The sequence below is a fragment of the Zingiber officinale genome, chromosome 1B (genome assembly GCF_018446385.1).
Source record: "Zingiber officinale cultivar Zhangliang chromosome 1B, Zo_v1.1, whole genome shotgun sequence".
Taxonomy (NCBI): Eukaryota; Viridiplantae; Streptophyta; class Magnoliopsida; order Zingiberales; family Zingiberaceae; genus Zingiber; species Zingiber officinale.
In genome coordinates, this window is record NC_055986.1 from 83,186,282 (window position 1) to 83,192,506 (window position 6,225).

Here is a 6,225-nt window from a genome sequence, read left to right on the forward strand (position 1 = left end):
CTCATGGACTACATAATAAATCGGTCAGGCATATAGTCCCGAATGAAATAAGCAAGCTGGACATAATATAAGCAGAGTTGATAATGAATTCCCAGAATGCATGATAAATTGGTTGAACATATAATTTTGAACAAAATAAGCAAGCTGAACATAATATAAGCAGAATTGATAATGAATTCCCGGACTGCATAATAAACCAATTGGACATATAATTTCGAACAAGATAAGCAAGCTAAACATAATATAAGTAGAATTGATAATGAATTCCTAGACTGCATAATAAAACGATCGGATATATAATCTCGAATGAAATAAGCAGGCCAGACATAATATAAGCATTTCATAATGAACTCTCAAATTTCATAATAAACCGATCAGACATATAATCCTGAACAAAATAAGTAAATTGGACATAATATAAGCATTTCATAATGAACTCCTGAATTTCATAATAAATCGATCGGACATATAATCCCAAACGGAATAAGCAAACTGTACATAATATAAGCAGAGTTGATAATGAATTCTCTGATCAACTGTTGAAGGTTTAAAGTCTCCTGTCACTCCTTAAGATCATCTATTCAGTCACTCCTTAAGGTCGCCAATTGACTATAGAAGGTTTAAAGTCTCCAGTTGCCCCTTAAGGTCGCCTATTTGGTCACCCCTTAAGGTCACCAATCGATCGTTGATGGTTTAAAATCTCCGGTCGCCCCTTAAGGTCGCCTATCTGGTCACCCCTTAAGGTTGCTGATCGAGTGTTAATAGTTTAAAGTTTTCGGTTGCCCCTTAAGGTCGCCTATCTGGTCACCCCTTAAGGTCGCCGATAGACTGTTGATGGTTTAAAGTCTCCAGTTGTCCCTTAAGGTTGCCTATCCGGTCACCCTTTAAGGTCGTTGATTGACTATTTTAGTAGAATAGATCCACTTGCTCGGGAGATTATATAGACTTTTTAGATAATGTTGCCCACACTTTTCATTAATTGTACAAAAAAGTTGAACAAAATGCATGAATAGATTACAAGCATACTTGTTAGGTTTTGTAAGGTTGTAAATGATTAGCACTCTAAGGTTTGTCCAATCTGTGACCTTCAGCATCTTCGAGATAATAAGAGCCTGAGTGAGCTTTTGTACCACCCTAAAGGGTCCTCCCCATTGTGGCTTTAGTTTATTAATATCCTCGACTGGCTTGACATGCTTCCACACCATATCATCCACTTGAAAGAATCTAGGAATAACTATTCTGTTATAGTTTTGTGTCATTCTTTGGCGATATGATATAAGCTGAGTTGCTACCTTATCTCGTACTTCTTCTATTAAGTCGAGCTCCATAAGACTTTGGCTATCATTATCCTCATCATATAAACATCTTCGGTTAGACTCCACACCGATCTCGATCGAGACTACTGCTTTACCACCATATACTAAATGAAAAGGAGTTATACCTGTTGATTCCCGGAGAGTTGTACGATATGCCCATAACACACTAGTTAACTCGTCCACCCAACTACCCGCAACATGATCCAGCTTAGTTTTCAGTTCTAGAATAATTTCTCTGTTCGTCACTTCTCCTTGCCCGTTGCTTTGTGGATAAGCTGTAGAGGTAAAAGCTTGTGTGATACCATACTCCAGACACCATTCTCAAATCCTTCTGCCCTAAAACTGTCTTCCAGAAACTAACTTATACGGAACACCAAATTTGTAAATAATAAATTTCCATAAAAACTTAATAACTGCTTGTTTAGTAATTCTGGCCAGTGGTTTAGCTTCCACCCATTTGGAGAAGTAGTCCACAACAATTAATAAAAACCTTCTGTGAGCCGGTGCTATAGGAAATGGTCCCACTATATCCATATCTCATTGATCAAAAGGACAAGATACCATTGAGGTCTTCAGTAATTCAGTAGGATGATGAGGAATATTCTAATATTTTTAACAAGACAAACATGTTCTCATGAGCTGAGCAGTATTTTCTTGTAAAGTGAGCCAAAAATATCCTGCTAATAATATTTTTTTGGTAAGAGACCGACCTCCCATATGATTACCACAAGAGCCATCATGCGCTTTCTGCAGAATATACTGTATATCTTCTGGTCTAAGACATTTGAGTAGAGAATGAAAAAAAAGCCCTTTTATAAAGCTGGTCCCCAATCATAGTGAATCGACCTGCCTTTTTCTTAAATATTCGTGATTGCTCTCTATCAGTTGGTAGAATACCTTGTTGTAAGAAAAAGATAATTGGCACCCTCCAATTGCTTTGTAATTCTAAATCGGCCTGCCTCTCGCTGAACCATAGCCAGGAGTTGTAAAGTTCTCAGTTATGGTTCTGTAACGACCCGACCCCACGACCCCTTGGGCGGCCCATTAGGCGGCCCCTTGGCGGTCCCTTGGGCGGCCACAATGGCGGCCCAACTGGCGACCCCTTATGTCGTCGACCGACGGCCCTCGGGCGTGTGCCGTTACTCACCAGGTCTTTCCACCCCTGGTTAGTGGATTTTTGCCTTCCCCAGGATTCGAACTCTAGACCTCCAGGATAAGTACTAGAGTTTATGAATCTTAGTAGCGGCGCTCACTTGGCTAATAGGATTCATAAACTCTAGTACTTATCCTGGAGGTCTAGAGTTCGAATCCTGGGGAAGGCGACATAAGGGGTCGTCAGTTGGGCCGCCATTGTGGCCGCCCAAGGGGCCGAGGGGTAGGGTCGTTACAATAGAAAGGCGCCTTTTATTGTAACGACCCGGCCCCTTGGGCGGCCCAACTGGCGACCCCTTATGTCGTCGACCGACGACCCTCGACCGTTACTCACTAGGTCTTCCCATCCCTGGCCAATGGATTTTTTCCTTCCCCAGGATTCGAACTCTAGACCTCCAGGTTAAGTACTAAAGTTTATGAATCCTAGTAGGCAAGTGAGCGTCACTCACTTCGAACTCTAGACCTCCAGGCTCCGTCGAATATGGTGAGGAACATCCAGTATTTTACACCGTCTGTTAATTGTTGAATAAGGGTAGTGTGCTCAAATTTTAGGAGATGATCCTTTGTGTCAGTAGTTCCTGAATATTCTCCTATATTCAGGTTCTGATAATGTTTGGGCAATGGATTATCCACCACCCTTTGAGAAAATGGAGTAGTCACTCGCTTAGGGGAACTATCACTAGCCACCGCTTTTCGTCTATACTCCTCTCGCATAGGTACCTCTCTAAAAGACTCCTGAGGTATTATTCCTCGGCCCAACTATTTTAATAGTGTGCCAAAAAGAACTCAGGGGTGTCAAGTTGGTGAGAGAGGCACAGGAGGCAAGCGAGCAAGGTCCTCCTCATGAACCCCTCTTTCTCTTTGATGAGCGGTTGTTGATACTTTCATATTTGGCGGTGGCAACATACCACCAATGTTGGCTTGTTGTTATTGTTGGAGTAGTTTCCACACCTTGACATTGATGAACAACTTCAGTTCTTCTTACGTTAAGGTTATGGTATTGAGTTTTCTAGCTTCTTCCATTGCAAAGCTTCAGATCCAGGCAAGGAGTTCCCATAGATGACACCTTGCTTTGTTAGGTGATAGTTCAACGAGCAAGAAGCTTCCCGAGATCTGAATAGAACTCCTCAACGATCCTGTGCACAGTGAGACGAGCCAATAAAGCGTTAGTGACCTAAGTCCGGGGTGAGAATCCCTTGCTAGGTCCTCCGACGCGCAAGTCATTCTCCTCTCTTGGAAAGTGGAAGAAGAACAGTAACATAAAATGCCAGAAAGTAAGGTTTCAGATGCAAATGATTATGTTTACGTACCTTGCCAGGGGAGAGGATTCTCTTTTTTATACCAACTCACATAACCTTCGCGATCGTGAGGTGGTCCTCGGTTTGTTAGAGTTTGTTAGAAGATGAGAGAAGTACAACATAGATATCGTGTAATAATCTTTCAAGGAATCTTTTTTCTACCCCAGATATACCTCCTTTGTCATTTATAACTTGTACTCTTGATGAAATATTCAAAGGGGTGTATCGTTGTAACTGAAGAAGTTTCAAGAGATTTCCTGACAAGTTTGCCAGGCTGTCATAAGGTTGTCAACTAGTTGTCTACTACATATATTTTGACCAGTCATTAAGTTGATCGTCTATTGAGAATACCCTCTGTTGAATATATCTCAGCCGGTCATTAAGCTAATCATATATTAGGAATACCTTTTGTTAAGAATATATCCTAGTCAGCCGTTAAGCCAATCATACATTAAGAATACCTTCTGTTGAATATATCCTGGGCGGTCGTTAAGCTGATTGTACATTAAGAATACTTTTTGTTGAATATATCTTGGGCGATCGTTAAGTCGGTCATACATTAAGAATACATTCTGTTGAATATATCCTGGTCGGTCATTAAACAAGTCGTATATTAAGAATACCTTCTCTTAAATATATCCTGGTCAGTCGTTAAGTCGGTCATACATTAAGATTACATTCTATTAAATATATCCTGACCGATCGTTAAGCCGGTCGTATGTTAAAAGCCTTGTAAGGATGAGTATCTTTAAGCTCGATCGGACTTTGCCCGGTCAATTGGACACAAACAACCTTATGTTCATTTGGACTTCACTAGGTCAATCATATGCTAGAAGCTTTATAAGGCTGAGTGTCTTTAAGTTCAATTAGGCTTTACTCGGTCGAGCGCACACAAGCACCCTTATGCTCATTCGACCTTCGCTCGGCTGATCATATGCTAGAAGGTTTATAAGGCTGAATGCCTTTAAGCTTGATCGGGGTTTGTCTGGTCGAGCGCATACAAGCACCCTTATGCTCGTTCGGCCTTTGATCGACCGATCATATATTAGAAGCTTTATAAAGCTGAGTGCCTTTAAACTCGATCGGGCTTTGCTCGATCGACAATATACAAGCACCCTTATGCTCATTCAACCTTCGCTAGACCGATCGTATTCTAGAAGCTTTATAAGGATGAGTGCCTTTAAGCTCGATCAGGTTTTGCCCGGTCGAGCACATACAAGAACCCTTATGCTCGTTCGGCCTTTGCTCGGTCGACCGTATGCTAGAAGCTTTATAAGGTTGAGTGTCTTTAAGCTCGATTGGGATTTTCCGAGTCGAGAGCATACAAGCACCCTTATGCTCATTTGGTATTCGCTCGGCTGATCGTATGCTAGAAACTTTATAAGACTGAGTGCCTTTAAGTTCGATCAGACTTTGCTCGGTCGAGCGCATACAAGTACCCTTATACTCGTTCGGCCTTCGCTCGGCTGATCATATGCTAGAAACTTTATAAGGATGGATGCCTTTTGTCCTAGACAGATTTATGTCTATTCGGGCATATTTTATTTTTTTTTATAAATTTATAATTATTAAATATATTTTTAAATAATAATAATAATATTAAACATTGATAAACCATGAATTGGTGATTTTAAACTATGAATTGTAATTGCCTTGAACGATTACGGTTAAGAGTCGACTTACCAAGAATCGTTGAATAGGCAATTCTAAATCGTCAAATCATTTGTTCTGAACCGTAATCAAGTCTAACCTGATCCAACTCCACAAGCTTCATAATTATATGTAAAAATTTTTATAAATTTTATTATTAAAATTGATATTTTTATTTTCAAAAATAAATTAATAAAAAACTTTGAAAATAATATTAATATTGTTTGAATATATTTTAATAAATATTATTTTAAGTGTTTAATAATATTATTAATTTATAATTAAAAATTAGGCGAACTAGGCGCGCATGTCATGCTTGTCTATTTTCGTGTCATATTGGGCACAATCCAATTCAAGCCTAGGTTGGTTGGAGTCTATGGGCTACAACCTTGATGTCTGACCTAGACCTACTAAGTGTTTTGAGTCGGACATAACAAGACTTAGGTCCACTTGTGAGACGTAATCCAAGTCATGTTTAGCCAAATGTGGACAACACAGTCCGTCTTACTTCCCTACGTGAAAATGGGCAAAGAGAAGAAAGAGATGAAGGGAGGTAAGGAAGAAGAAATATTTTTAATAATATAAAATAATAGAATCGTTATTATATTTATGGGTAGAGTTAAAAAAACATGTTATTTATTTCTAAATCATCAAGAGGCGCCCCACTATGTATTTGTTGGTGCTGCAGAATCAATTTGGATCGCTAGAGAGGATGGATGAATAATAATCTATAAATTAAAACGATCTTTCTCTTGATAACTACTTAGTAAGGGCCCATATTAATAAAATAAATAATGTATAAAGGACAG